Raw genomic sequence first — 16,184 nt, forward strand, 5'->3', positions numbered from 1 at the left:
CCAAGCTCCTACATATTGCAGCCAGGCTGGGAAAGCTTGTCCTTTACTCTGCTGCCCCCAGAAAATTGTGATAGAAGGTTTGGGCATATGACTCTTAACCCCAATAACCCTTCTGCTGTTTTGTCTGTACTAACAGGTGGCTTTGCTGGATCTAATGCTCAGGGTCAAACACAATTCCACCAACCTTGCCATGCATGGGAGTGACCTGGGCCACAAGCAGAAGCAGCCCCTTGTGCTCTCCCCTGTTCCCACGGGGGAGCTCAGCTGCCTCCCTCCTGTGCTGCCTCCCCTGCCATAACCCAGCCCAACTCCTGCATCCAGCGTTTTGTGGAAGAGACTGTCTCCTTTGATCTGCTGATCTTTGATCATCTAATATAACTAAAGATCCTGAATTAATGCTGCTGTAGTCTCACAGGGAGCCCAAGTTCCAGATATTCTGTTTGGTGTGCTGCTGAGATCTCTGATAGCAGCATTTTTGTGACTGGTTAAATAGCAAGTGTATGTGGAGAGCAGGGTTGATGGGAAGGTGACTGTAGTCCCTGTTGCAATAATTTGGCTAATTATGCAGGAGCAGCTCTTCTGCTGATGTGAATTGTCACAGCCCTGCTGGAAAGCACAAGCCATGAAAATTCACATCAGCTGAAGACACTTCCCATCAGCCGAGAATTTGCTGCAGCTTTGTCTCTCTAATAAAAATATTTATGTGGATGGATCTTGCTCCATCTTGCAATTTTGACAGTCTATGAAATACCTACAGCTTCAGGTAGGTATCTGAATACCTCCTCACCCCTCTGCTTTATTAGAGCTCCTATAGATAGTATTATAAACAGAGCTGTTGCTTGACAGTCAGATTTTTATTTGAATCTTGGTTCCACAACAGGCAGATCATATTACTATTGGCAACAGTTAACATGCTTCTGAATTGCCTTTGTTATTCTTGTGGATATAAGAAGCACAGATTCATTCTGAAGCATTAAAAGATCCACAAAATAATGTACATTGCCAGTTGAAATCTTCCCTATGTCTTGCTTATTGTCTTTAACAGAGCACACAAATCAACCTGTTACATTTTTAGGGCACTGGCTGCTTAAAGCCTAGAGATCATGGTGGATATTTAAAGAAAGGGCAAAAAGAAATGGATCACTATTTTTCCAGACATTTTCTGAGGAAATGCTTGTGAGTATGGATGGGAGAGTAGAGACATGGCATCACAGACCACGTCAGCTGGAGTAGTACCTCTGCTCAATACCAGGCTGAGGCCCACAAATATTGGGGTTTAAATTTTTGGGGCCTCCAGCTGCACCCCCAGGCAAGGCTGGGGCTGGCCCAGGCTGTCAGAAGGAGCTTCTCAGTGTCCATGTCACAGAAAAGATGCAGACATGGCTCCAGCCTGGGCTGGCTCTATCCAGTATTCACACAACACATCTAGCATTACCAAAGGCATCATGTCCCATTAAATGCAGAAATGCTGAACACCAATCTCTTTTACCTAAGGCAAACATGGTAAATTGAATTCCCTCATGTCCCAAAAGGGGATTTGAAAGCATATCTTCCAGGACCCATGTTCTGGCAGCTTGTGGATGTACCCTTGTGCTGAAGCTGCCTGATAGCATAAAAACAGGTATCAGACATCCCAGGGATGTCAGAGAAACAAGAACAAAAGTAGTTGACATTGGTCTGGTGGTCATTGTACTCCCCCAGTCAGAAGATTCCCTATTTATTTTCTGTATTGCCCAGGCTGTCCCTCCGTGGTAGCCTACCAAGTCTTGGGATAAAGGAGAAAGAATGGGGAGAAAGTCTCAACCACCTTCTCCCTCCTGGGCAGGCATTTGGACTGGGTCTGGCCAGGATTGAGCCAGCTTTCCCCAGAGCAGCCTGTACAGTGCTCTGTTTTGATCTGCAGCTAAGCCAGTGCTGACAGCACACCAGGGTTTCAGCTATTGCTGAAAATGCTTGCACAGCATCAAGGCTTTCTCATTTCTGCCCTCTCCTTTCCCCCCGTGAGTAGCCTGGCAGTGGGCAAGGTGCTGGGAGGGAACACTGCTGGGACAGCTGGTCTGAACTGGTCAAAGGGATATTCCATACTGTATAGCATCATGCCAACATCAAAACTGGGGAAGTAAGAAAGGGATATTTTGGGTTTCTAAAGGTGCTGTTGCTCAGTGAGTGGCTTGACATTGGCCTGTTTGTGGGAGATGGTGAGTGATTTACTTTGTATTACCCATGGGTTTTTTATCTTGTTCCTCCACTTATTAATTGCCTTGATTTCAATTCACAAGTTTTCTTGCTTTTGTTTTCCATATTGGAAAGGAACATATTTTTATGCTGGGATCTGTGGAGTAATGAGAAATATTTTCAAACATAGGAAAGGACATTTCCAAAGAATAGAAGAACTAAGAGAAAACAAACCAAGGTCTATGGAAATATGATGTGTTACATTCAAAGGACCATCTAAATTTCCTGCAAAAAGAAATGACAATGGCATGCATTAAATATAAGTCAGAGCAAAGTAGGCGAGAAAACAGTGTACGATGGTTCAATTTACTGAAAAAAAAAGCATGAAGGCTCAATTTTTATTCTCTATTTCAATGTAATTGTAGAAAGAGAAAATTTATTTTCCTGTGAGAAAAAAAAAACCCAAACACATTAATGATTCCTTCTTTTCAAAAGGAAGCAGGAGAATGCAATGTGACAGGCATAAATGTGTGTAATGTCTAAGAATTCTAACTTGAAAGATTTCAAAGCAGTGACAACTGAAAACTCACAGTAGTAGTAAAATCACATTCCTAAGATGCTGAGAATAACTGGATTCATATTTAGATTTCAATTAAATTATGACAGAAGAGAAATCACTCAGTCAAGAATATCAGTACTTGCCAAGGACAACAACTTGTTTTTCTTGTGAACATTATCATTCTTCCTTAATGGGGGCAGGGAGGAAGGGAGTGGTCTGGTGCTAGCATGAAATGTAGGTTCAGTTCTTCATAGCTGTCCTCTGTGCAGAGTCCTCCTTTGTCCAGACAAGCCCTAAGATGCAGAACCCAAAAAACATTTTCTTGCCCAACTCCCACCAGAATTGCAGTGAGGCACAGGCAGGAGTCGGGTGCTCCTCACCTGGGCACTGAGCAGCTGCCTCTCCTCACTCCTTGGTGTTTCCACCTTGGCTAAGCTGCTGGGAAGGCCAGTGCCATGAAACCCAAGTGTACCCTGGACATCTGTGAGTTAATCTGAGAGGCTCCTGCTGCTGACAGCTGCCCAGCAGCTACAAGAGCCAAACCCTCAGCCCTTGGTCAGAGAGCAACCCTGGTATCCCAAGGCACTGGTTGCCTCCAGGGGGTTCCAGCACTGATGGCTCTGGAAGAGAAGACCTGGAGCCACCACAGCTCATGAGATAACAGGTGACAAAGAGCTGAGGCTCCTCAGCACAATCACAGAAATTAGGATGTCAGAATTTCTTTATTCATTTAGATAAAATCAGGTAGGACTGGAGCGGATGCCAGGAAATCAGCTGATCCAACTTCCTGCCCAGTTGCCCTTATAGCACTTCTGAAGAAAAGCTACAAAACATTTTCTTAAATAACTTCCAGGGATGAAGGTGCTTTTGTAGGAAGCTCAATGTGGGTAAGGTGTTTAAAGTGTTGCAGAGAGCAAGGGATCAGGAGTGTGGCTAACTCATGCCAGGGTGAAGGGGAGATCAACCATTTCAGCCCCTAGGGATGTCCCAGTCGCTGACCCACAGCAACATGTGACACGTCAGAAGTTCAGCAGTTGCAGAGGCAAGCTATGGAGCCATAATACAAAGTCAGGGAACATGTCACACAAGGGCATTCTAGAAAAAGAAAATAAAAGCAGAACTGGGTCCTAGTTGCAGTCCTGCCTGTTATTTCCTGTAATCTTGAGCAGCTCAGCCCTGTGCTTCGGTTTCTATATCTGCAAACCAAGGCAAATAGCATCTCCTTACTTCAACATGGACATTGCCATCATCACTGCAAAGAGCTAAGGGTAATTTTGTGTCATTAATATTGTCTGATTCTGTGTTATCCTCAATATCTATGGATGTGGCAAGATAAGATCACAGCCAAAATACTTTTTTTTTAATATGCTGAATGGCCCTATGTAATGGGACCAGGTGAAACAGCAGCATCTGCTTAACTCAACCTCAGCCTTCAGAGAGTGTAAGCTGAGCTTTCCTTGTGCAGCATGAAATTTGTGGTGCAGTATCAACCGCAATCCCACAGGGAGCAAATACAATTCCTGCCTCATCTTGTTAATGAAAGTTGGAACATAGACAAGCTTCACATGGCTTCACCTCCTCCTCTTCCTCAGTCACCAATAAAAATACCTGCCTGACTTTACTGGTAAAACATTTTCTACCACTGCTGACAGCCACAAAAGGCTTTTCTCCTTGAATTATAATTGTAATGCATTATTCAAGCAGTTAAGCAATGTAGAAAGAGCTAGAAACCTGCAAGAAACCAAACAGAGCCCCACACAGAATCCACATGACTTTGCATTTTTTAATTCAAAATTATAAAAGAAGTGGCCTAGCCAATTGGTTGGCCAAATTTTAAATCCCTGATATTAAATGATGTAGCCATGACACAACTGGGTTTGCATAATGGCTTTTTACAAATGTGCAAAACATAGTTGATTTTTCCAAATGTTAGCCATGGCTATTTTTATCTCATAGCTAAACTTGAACTCCATAGGAAGGCTGTTCCACAAATACTGAATGTTTCACAGGCAATCACACATCTGGGAGGCTGTGGACTATTTTATATTAATGGGCCCAGATATTTTCCCCAACAGATGTGGGATCCCCGTGTGACAAATTTAAGCCTTCTGATAATAGGCTTCACATTTTTTGGCTACTTACCTTGTACCAGTGGGATTTAACGGGCTGCAGGTTGAAAGCTGCTGATTTAAATATCAATCAAATTAATTCTGCAGAAGGATTTGTCATATTGTGAGAGAAAGAGCTCAGCCCCTGCAGATGCAGGGAGGAGGGGAGTGGAGGATTAACTTGTGTAGTTATGGCATGGTTATGGGAGGCTTGTTAGCAGGATTTCTTGTTTCACAGATCTTCTGGATGCAAGGCTGAGGGTTCACAAGACCCAGGAGTATCTAGTGAGGACTGCACCAGGCAGCCCCAGCCCCACAGCAACCACCCTGATCTAAGCCTTCCTCTGTCCAGGGATTACACCTGAACTCTGTGGCCAGAGGTAGAATTCCCATGTTCCCTATAGACCAGCATCATTCTGGCCATGACTGGCCAACACCCCTGCACCTCTCTTGTGGTGTGTCCTCCTGCCCTCTCCCTGCCTCTTATCCCTGGCACTTTTCCCCTGTCAGAGTGTGAGGAGACTCAGGCCAAATCTGCATCCAGTCCCAGCTTAACTCTGGCTCCACAAACAAGCCTGCAGTTAGAACATCATCTGGGATGACAAATGTGATGTATTGAACACCACTTCCCCATACCACCTCCCTGATTTTGTAGACTCTTGGTCTGGGCTGTAACTTTGGGGCAAGTACCAGGTTAGACACCTGGCCAGGGGCATGCCCTGTATGTGAGAATGGTTTCCAGAAATGACCCAAATCAAATTGCATCCTTGTCCCAAAAAGTGGGACAGCTTTATGCTGAGGTTGCCAAGCAGGAGGTGTAACATGAATGTCCAGTGATAGCTCATGGGCTTTGATACCAGGGTGCAGCATGGGAGCAACTTCAGGAGAGACCTTCCCTGGGCTACAAGTCAAAAACACATAATACAGGTTAACAGCTTGAGGGGAACCCATAAGATTTGTCTGTTCTTCTATGCATCCCTGTTTCTGTAACTTTTTCTTACATGGTATAGTTCTCAAAGTCCTACATTGCATGCCACAAAAATTTGGGACTGCACACAGTTATCAGTCTGCAAGTGGGAATTGTATCTAAAAAAACATTGCCCATGGACCCACGTCCTACAGACCATAAGGCAGCTTAGGAAGCACCAGGCTGCAATACTTGGTTGTTGCACAAATTCCAGAAAAGCGTTCTATGAACTAGATACCTTTGGGATTAGCCTATTACAAGTCCTTTCATTGAGGCATGTGATATAAAGCCTGATTTTAGGGTCAGAAGCTTTCAGTCTAAGCTGTACATGCAGCATTGTGCAAGAGGATGTACAAGGGAAAGAAACAAACTTCATTGTCGGACACTGACAAGTCTTTTGCTGTCCCTTCAATCTGGAAGAGTTTACTTCTGGCTTTAAATTGTTGCTCAGATAATCTCACAGACTCTACTAATTTTCTGTGAGCTTTGGTCCTGTAAATATCAACTGCTGTCAATTTGTATGATGTGCCCTATTGCTGCTTAAGGGTCTGAGTACTTTGAATCTTTACCTAAATAATGCAGTGTGACTTTTGTTTGGGAGGAGCCACTGAGGACCTTTCAGCTCCTGCATGATATGAATCACAAGTGAAACCAGAAAATGTGTGGCTGGAGTTAGTTTTATAACAGCAGAGGTGCATTACACAAGTGCCCAATCCTCTGCTGAAGTCAAGTGGGGACCTGTAAATCAGGAGACACCACTAGCAATGATGGGATGGTCAACAGGTTGTTGTCAGACCTTGCTTGCTCATTGACAAAAAAGAGTTGCCAAACTGGTGTTTTGCTCTTCCCCTCATCTCAGGCCCTGATTCAGTTGTGGTACAAAGACAAGGACAGGGTTCCAGGTTATTTTGTTCCACTGTTTGCCAAGGGCAGTGGCTGGCTGTGTGTCAGGGCAGCACTCAAGCCATGGCTCCTCAGGGGAGTGCCACTGAATCACATCCAACATAATCCTTCAGTGCTGCCAAACTCTTCCTGGAGGCACTGTCAGGTCAGGCTCATCTAACCCCAGGAGAGGCTGCTCCTCCTCAGGCACCCCAAGGCAGTGCTCCCTGCTGTGTCAGGCTCTGAGATCCCATCTGGGGGACAGCCTGCACACCAGGGCCAGGCTGTGGCACTGAGCCCTGCTGAGGGCACAGGGACAGGTCAGCCCATGTCAGACATGCTCTGGGCAAATGTCAGAGCTGGAGGCAGAAGCTCTGGGCACAGTAGTGGGAGCACTTGAGAAGCTCCCTGCTCCCACACCAGAGCCCCACTCAGGCTGCAAGCACCACAGCCAAAGGTTTTACCTGGCAGCTATGAGGGACAGTTCAAAACAGTATTTTCTTTTAGGTCATGTCAGCACAGGTTTCTGTGACTCCTGAGGCACCCTATGCTGTGCTGTGTGCCTAGAGCAGGAGCCCACCCAGCTGCACCTGCAAGATACATGGATACAGGTCCTTGCTGCTGGGGCTGGGCACATCCTCTGCTGTGTTTCCCTTGGGATGAAGTGCTTGGAGGCTTTCATTTGTCCCTTGTCACCTCCCGCTGCTGTATGATGCTCATAGTTTCTATTTTAAGCAGAAGCAGTCCAAACGAATATGTCACAGTTGAGGTGACTCACGCCTCAAGAACACATTCCTCCAGATTTATAATCTGATTTTTGAAGCCTGAGCAGCCCCACTGCACACTCCAGGCATGCCTGAGTAACTTGTAATAACCCTCTGTAGAGGTTAAGGCAACTTTGTTCAAAGGTATTTCTTTCAGAGCAAGAAAAGTAAAATTGCCCTGGCCAAAGAGACATGAGAGCACTGATCAAGGAGGGACAATGCTGCTTTCTACAAGTAGAGACATTGTGGAGCACTGAGCTGAGGCATCTGTGTTTTAGAAGTGCCAGCCCATCAAACACAGTGCCCAAGTGTGCTGCTGGCCGCCCCTGCTGCCTGCCAGCCACCCCCACTATGGGTTTGGGTCCCCATGAACTTCTCAATGTCTCCTTCCACATTGCCATCTTCTACCCACTGTCACTGAAAGGACAAGAAAAATTCTGCAGCATCCATCAGGTGTTCTGGGAGATCACTGCCTTAGCCCTGCCATGTCTACCACAATCTGTTGTCAGTGCTGAAATATTTGTCATCAGCAGGAGGGCTCAGCCTGTGCACATCCTGTGCCTGATTGCACCAGTGCACCCCTAGTGCTTAGGAGCAGACTGGCTGCTCTTCTGGTTTGGTAGCCTCTTCCAGTTTCTGGGCAGAGGCCTGAGAAATGACAGAGCTGGGCAGCATGACAGGGGATCTGGACCCTATTTTCCTACAATAGCTGCAGAATAATAAAAATGTCAGCATGAATCAGCTGGTGCACAAAGACACTCAGGTCATTTGTGTGAATGAAATGTAACTCTACATTGTTTAAAGAACATCTGCCTAGTGACATCGTGCAGGAGTTTGACATCACTGAACTGAGGTTCAGTTTTTGCCTGCTAAAGGGCTTTTACAGGTGTCTTAAACCTCCCTAGCAATGTTTGCTGAAAGATGTGCTGAGAAGACAGTGGTCTCACAACAAGGGGCAGTGGATTAGCCCATATGCCTGATTCCCACCACTGGCAGCCTGGTGTGTGCCTGCAGAATAACTGGCACATAATGTCAGGGCATGGAGCAGGACTGCAGCCCAGGGAGCTGCTGCAGGTGCCCCTAGGAGCCCCCCATCTGCAGCACTGCCAGCTGGGACAGCTTCTGTACGAGATCAGGGTGCAGGAAAGCATCCTTACAGAGATCCTGACTGGGTAAGCACTGAGCTCAGAAGACCTTGTGATCCGTGGAGCACTTAGCCTATGTGTGCACTGGGGTAGCCTGCAGCCTCAGGGCAAATTTCACCATTGGGTGTAATGCAGGAGTCTGTGGGCATCTCCCATTTGGCACCAGCAATTACATCAGCAGCATGGCCTTGCCTTTGTCCAAAAGTGCACCATGAAGTAGTGATGTGAACATCCCCACTGTTTGACACAGTAGAAATGAGGAGCAGAGTTGCTATCTTGTAAGAAAATCCTGTAACAGTTCAAGTCACCCAAGTTGTAATCCTCTGTGTGGAGAGGTCTGCACGATGTGCTGCACGTGGGTGCACAGCTTGGGGCTCCTGCTGTCTGAAGGGATGTAAGATTTTTTTGTAGTGTTTTCTCTATGTTAAGATTCAACCCCAAATGGCAACTAAGGTACCACACAGCTGCTTGCTCCACTTCCCCTTTTGTCCCCCCTTCACTGTGGTGGAATGGCAGGAGAATCAGAAAAAGATAAAACTAGTGACATAAGAACAGTTTAGTAATGAAAATAAAACATAATGATAATAATAATAATAATAATAATAATAATAATAGTAATAGTAATAAAAAGAGAGAGAACAAAGAGAAGAGAGGAATAAAACCCCAGAAAAAGAAGTGATGCCCAATATAATTGTTCACTACCGCAAGAAGCCATCAGCAGCTCCTAACCAACTCCAACCAGTTTAGTAACTTGACATGATGTTCTCTGATATGGAATATCCCTTTGGCCCGTTCAGGTCCCCTGTCCTGGCCACACTCCCTCCCAGACTCTTGTGCACCTGCTCATTGGCAGACCATGAGATGCTAAAAAGTCCATGCCTGAGGGTCGACACTACTGACCAACATGAAACATCAGTGTTATCAACATCATTCCATACTAAATCTGAAACACAACCCTGTACCATAGACTAGGAGGAAAGCTCTATTGCAGTTGAAACCAAGGCACTCTAATAAACAGGATTTAAAATTATACTTTACAGAGTCTGAGTGCCCTTCTTATAAGGTCTACCATGGACCAGCCCCTCCTGGTGTAGACATCAGGCACTGGGTGTCAGGCTGGTAGGAAGCATCTGCTTCCACAAATGGGGTTTCCTGGAGTGGCAGGGGAGCAGACAGGCTTTTCCATGGAAATTTAACCGGGGTCTATCATGGACCACCCCCTCCAGGCACTGGGAGTCAGGCTGGTAGGAAGCATCTGCTTCCACAAATGGGGTTTCCTGGAGTGGCAGGGGAGCAGACAGGCTTTTCCATGGAAATTTAACCTAACATCAGTCATTTTACCAAGCTGGTGTAGCACTTCTACAAGCTGGTGTAGTACTTCTTTTAGTAACAGTAGTGTCTGGCATATGCTTGAGCACCATGTTCTGCAGAAATGGACAATGAAAATGCCTTTTCTGATTTTCAGCATGGATGACTGTTACAGGTTTTTAAAAAGGGGAAAATGTTATGAGAGGTGATCAATAAAGAAACTCCAGCATTTGGCAAACCACCTCCTCCATAAAGCTTCCAGTGTCCATGTTCTCTATCTAAATGCTGGCCAGGTTATTGCTGGATCAATCCCTGTGATGTTGAATCATTTCCATACAGAGGTGTTTTATTACTCCACTGCCTACAAAACTCAAAATATGACAAAGCTGATAAATAATAGATGAGATCTTTAGCTGTCACTGGTGATCACTCTCTGGAAGCCAGGAAAGCACTCAGCAGAGTGCCCTTGATTTGCAGTACATAAAAGCTTTGGCTTCAAGGATCTTAAACCAAAATCAGATCAGTAACGGTAATAATTATGCTCTGTTGCTACCTTTGCTATAAACTTCAGCTGCTAGAATGCAAGAAATAAGAAAAAAATATATTAAAAAACCAAAATGTCCCCTTGAGAATTGTCATTGCGCTGAGAATTGTCATTGCACTGAGATGGTGTAAATGAATTCAAAAAGACACTTCTCTCTGTGAGTTAAGGAGCTTTGTTCCTGACCCTCTAACAAGGACATACTACTCATTGTGCTGTTCATGTTTATAATAGGTTGTCACCATATCGTGGCAGGAGGGAAACAAGGCTCTCTAAAAGAATAACATTCCCAAGTGGAAAAAATATTTTTACTTCTGTCAGTTCTTGCATGTGCAGTTACAGAACAGTTATTCATAAGACTCTTTCCTTCATTCACCTTGTGTATTGATACAGTGTCAGGACTTAAAGGCTATTTCCATTTTCTGTTCCTCTGTGCAGTCAGGGAGTCTACAAGTTTTTCTGGTATCTGTCCAGTCCTTCCATCTCATGATAAAGGAAACTAAATACAGGGCAGTGTGTGCACCACATTTTGGCAGAAGAACTCAGGACCAGTCAGAGGATCTGGAAATTACTTTCCTCCTTTTCCTCCTTACTGCTGCCCTTTCTGGCACATTGCAACTTGAATCTCCTAAATTTTACAGTAAAATTTTGCATCACATATACTAATAAATGTGTGGGAACTGAAAAAGGACAAAACCTCTTAAGGCTGTCCACAGTCTTCATTCCAGAAGAGATGTAGATGCTTCTATCCAGGTTTCAAACACATATGCATTGGTGAAGCTTTTATTAAAATAATGTTGTTGAGTAATTTCTTAGAGCAAATTTATACAGCAGGTAAGTTAACTGATTCTATATTAGTCAACAGTCATATCTAAAAAGAGCTGAGCATTTTCTAACAGAAGGGTGTGCATGGGTAAACACAGTTGTGTTGAAACCCAGATACCCCAGGAAACAGGATGATTTCAGTGACATTTAATAAGAGAAGAGTGTAAACACCCATTTGGATAAGGCTAAAAGTTTTGTTTGGGTGCCACCAGAACAAAATATTTTTATTTCAAAGTCTAATTAAGATATTTCAATATTAAAAGCACTCACATGCTAAATATTTTAGCATTCAACATGCAAGATTTTAACGTACCAAAGTATTTTTAATTGTGATCTCATTTTGCTTCCTTTAATTAGTGTCCTTCCTACCCATAACACCTGAAGATTCTTGCTCCATGTGCTGCAAATAAGCTGCCTCTGGTTTGTACCATATATCCCAACACAGTGCCTGGAAAATTAAGCTGACCCTGTAGTGAGGAACATGCACTAAAAGCCTTGAGCTGTAAACTAAACACATGACCATGAGCTGCTTTTTAAAAACCTAGCACTGCCTGAGGAACTTCATTCTTTTCCCACAGTCCTAGGCAACATTTCTACTGCAATACCAAAGTGCAAGCCCTGGGTCAGCCTCTACTTTGAAAAGTTTTACCAGGTAGCTGTTTTGGCTGAGAGTGTAGGAGTGTAGTTATCTCAGTCAATATTTCAGAAAAAATTTAGGAAAAAAATTGTTGTTTTAGCTGTAGAAAAAAGAAAATAAAATCCCTGCTGACAGAGTGCTGCAGGTGTGTCCTTATTGCTGACTTGGCCTGAGGCCAAACACGAGGGCCCCACCCTATCTGTGCCTTACATCACTGAGGTTGGATCAGGACACCAGTTTCTGATGAGGAAATAAGCACTTTCCCAAAGTGGGGCCAGAATGACCTTTTTCCGAGGAGTCTGAGTGGAACAGTGGTAAGTTCAGCTAAAATTCTTGGAAAAACTGGTGTTGCAATAGCAGCATAAAAACCCTTTGCTTAAACCTGCTGGGGTCTTGGAAACCCAGATCACGTAGCTAAGACCCTGCAGAGCAGGTCAGATGGGATATGGCCACAGCCCAGATGGGAGGTTGTGGTCAATCCTTTGCAATATCCTTCCTTATCTGTCCTTACCTGTCCTTATGGGACTAGTCCACTAGCCCACTTTGTGTTCCTCCAACTTCACCTAATAGCAACCAGACAGTGGCCTCTCTTGCTGTCTAAACTCAGCTGAAATGTGACACTACTGAGAACTGATTAAGCTCACCATTAGATGAAAAATGTCAAAATTCTGAAGGCACCAGTCCAGGCAACCAGCCTAAGGCCACAGTGCCACAGAGCTGTGGACACGTAACCTCTTCTCCAAGCAAAAGAGACCATCCCCCGTCCTGGGAGAGCAGCCAGGCTGCAGGAAAACAAGAGCTGAGCTTCTGGCAAATAAACTAAAACCAGGTGGAACTGTTTTCCTCAGGAGCCCCCTTGGCATGCCTTCTCCCATCCTGTTGTGTATGGGCAAGAGGGTGCAGAGCTCCCACCTGAAACCAGGCATGAGTGCAGGGCCTGACACACAGTCTGTCACTGCCCAGTGAATACCTCTCTGGTTACTTCAGGGCTGTTACAGAGAGGCAAATGATCTCCATGACCTTTCTGCTGAACAGCAAAGGCCCCAGGAATCTGGGTTCATTCTAAAGTAAATAGGGAACATTTCTGATTTCTCAGATGCCTGTGAGACTGAAACCATCTCCATTTGGGTGCTCCTCATGGGGATTTCTTCTCCAAGATCTGTTCATGCTACAAGAGGGTCTCAGTGCCTGTGTGGCTACAGCATGCAGCATCAGCAGGTCAAAATCAAATGCAGTTAAGACCAAATCCTTCCCTGTGCTTTAATTTACATCAACTTGAAGTGCTAAGGCCATGCTCATTATCTGACAGGGTCAGAGCAGTAGCCAGATCCTGGGGAAGCACTTGTTGCCAGAGTAAAAAAAGCCCAAAAAGACAAAAATCCAGAGTGCTAAAGCGCTCTGCAGAAGGGAAGGAGAGGGCAACATGCCTGAACTAAGCAGAGGGCAGAAGACAACAATTACCTGAAAAAGGCAGTTTGGGCTCCTTTAGCACCATCTCTTTTCACAGTAAATCCAGTGCCACCTCAGCCTTTTAATGCATCTTATTGCTAATCAAATAGCACAGTATAGGTCCATCACTGCTCCCACACAACAGAGCTATTTACTTGGAACCAGCAGAAACATACAGAGCCCTCATGCCCAATTGTTACAGCCTGAATCCTGAGACAAAAGGAAAAAATCAGTCAGAAAGTACCAAATAACTTGTTTCTTTGGAGTTTGGTTTTCTTTTTTAAAGTGGCTGGATTGCCTTCATCCTTTTGATCAGTGCTACAGATTGTTCTGAACTGCAGAGCCAAAAGCCAGCCACACAGGCCCACGTACCACAGGAACAAGAGAGCCACCAAGAGGGTTGTTTTGACAGCAAATGCTGAAATTACAAAAGCAAACACATCAGTTTGTTTTGAAAAGTCCTTAGTGGTGTTTATGCTGAAAAATCAAATGTAGCCAAAACAGCAAGTCTTAAAACTTCTGAATTGTTCCTTCAGTTATAAATCCACTCAAGACTTGAAGCAGCAGAAGAGCAGAAGCATGGATGTCTTGATGGTCCTTGGCACCTGTGTAGGCTGCAGATGGAGACCATCCAGCCAATATTACCCAAATATTGGATGGGGCAGAAAAATGAAGGCAGGAGGCCATTTCCAGAGCTAATGGTGAGTCCCTGTAATTCATAATCAAATTAGGGCTTGTCTTTGCAAGTGATGGAGTGGGAACATGTCCCTGCCCTCATGTTTCACATGTCCAACCCACAGCTTCCATGGCTGATTGGTGGTGGTTGCACAAAGGATGCCCAGTGCAGAACAAAGGTGCCTCTTCACCTTTCAAAACACTTCTCCACCTCTCTCTTCCTAGGGACCAGGACTCATTACTAGGTAGAACCTGTATCTTCCCCAGCATAGCTAGGGCTATTTATGCTTCCACATTTTTTGTAGAAGTACCCTTTATTTTTCATATATTTTAGCATACCATTCAATTAGTTCATTCACTAAGTTTTCTGTGTCAAACTGAAATATTCCTGCAAGCTGGATAGCTGGCAGAAAATATCATTTTGTGCCATGATCAAACAATCCAGAGAATCTGGTTTCAGAGGCTTATTTTCAAATTGGTGTATGACAACAATACACTGGGAGAATTTAAGAGACCTCTGTGGCATTACTTGCAAAAATCACTGCAGGAACTTATCAAAAGTGCATTGTAGAAGATGCTTTTACCTATAGAAAGAAAGATGAGTTTGCAACACATTGCTACAAATAAGTAGCCTCAATTAGTCATCTGAGATTGCATAGGATCTTTGTGGGAGTTTTTCAACTTGAGCATTAAAAACAAACACACACCACAAGAAAAAACACAAGAAAATGACCAAATGGTTCACTACCAGGCAGAGACAACAGAGCTGGACAACAGCTCCAACGTTGCAATAGTATAGAGTGATGGTGACTCTTCAGTGACCTTTAAAAATATATCTGGCCATAGTTAAAGGTCCAGTCAGTGAACATCTGTGTAAAAGAACACTTTGTTTAAAGCTGAAAAGACAGCACGAGGTAACTGGTAATGTTATGAAGGCTCAGACATGGCCTGCAAGGGGGGCTGGTGGCTACATCCCTCCTGGTTTATAGCCAGGAGGTACTTGTGAAGTGTAAGCTGGTCCTGCCTGCTAAAATATTGTGTCCCACAATCTCCGAATATTTTCTTTCCATTTTAAAGAAAAGGGGGGAAAAAAACAAACAAAACCAAAAAACAACAATAACCCCCCAAAAAAACCCTAAAAAAACCCTAAGAAAACATTAAAAATCCCCCCAACAAACAAAAAAATATAGAGAAACCACAATTAAACAAAATCCCGACCCAATAATCAGTACAAACAAAACCCCAGAGAGCTGAGCTATGTTAGAATACAGTCCCTAGAACAAGCCGGCCCTTGTCCCCGTGCCGGAGGCGGCCGTGGCCCCTCAGGCCGCGCCTGACCACAGGAGCCGGCTCGGCCTCCGGCTCTGGCGCTGCGCTTCTGCTGCGCCTCACATGCCACCTAGCGGCTTCCCGAGCGGAAAATTCCTTCTAGAACGTGATTTACAGACACGCCGCCTCTCCCGGCTGCTCCGTACGCCCCCAGCTCGCTGTTGAGGAGCACGGCCCCGGCGCCTCTGCAAACCTGCCCCGCCACAGCCCCCGCCTGTCACCGGCCCCTCAGGGCACCCTCGCACTCCCTCGGGAAATTTCCACCTCCTTGGTCTGTGTTTACGGCTCTCTCCAGTTTTCCGTCGTGTTCAAAGCCTTCACCCATTTGGCAGCTCACCTTACCCCTCTGCCTCACGGCCTTCACCAAATATCTGGCAGAGAGGAGGTTGTACATTTTACTTTTAAGCATTCAGTGATGGCAGACACTCACCACAAAGTTCATGTTAGTAAAAATCCTAGTTTCCAAAAAATAAAAATTAAAAATCAGAAATGTTTAAAGCCGTTTTTCTCTTTCCCTCTTTCTAACCTTTTACAAGGGGCAGGGAGGATTTTATTGTTCAGCTCAACAGCTGCTCTTCAAGTGCCCTACAGCCATTTTCCTTCAGACAAAAGTGTTATACCAGAGCCTTTCCCTTAGGCCATTTCTCTAAGAAATGGGAACTTTTGGTTAAGAGCAATGTTTTGCCTCCAGAAGTGGTAATTTGATTAGTCTTGCTCCCTATTTAACAAGGTGGCCTAACCCCTGTGTTAATTAAATAAATGCCTGTGTGCCCCAGTGAGCCCCAGCCAGCAAAGTGAGACGCTGTCTGCAGAGCAGGTC

The sequence above is a fragment of the Passer montanus genome, unplaced genomic scaffold, assembly GCF_014805655.1.
Source record: "Passer montanus isolate IOZ18808 unplaced genomic scaffold, ASM1480565v1 scaffold50, whole genome shotgun sequence".
Taxonomy (NCBI): Eukaryota; Metazoa; Chordata; class Aves; order Passeriformes; family Passeridae; genus Passer; species Passer montanus.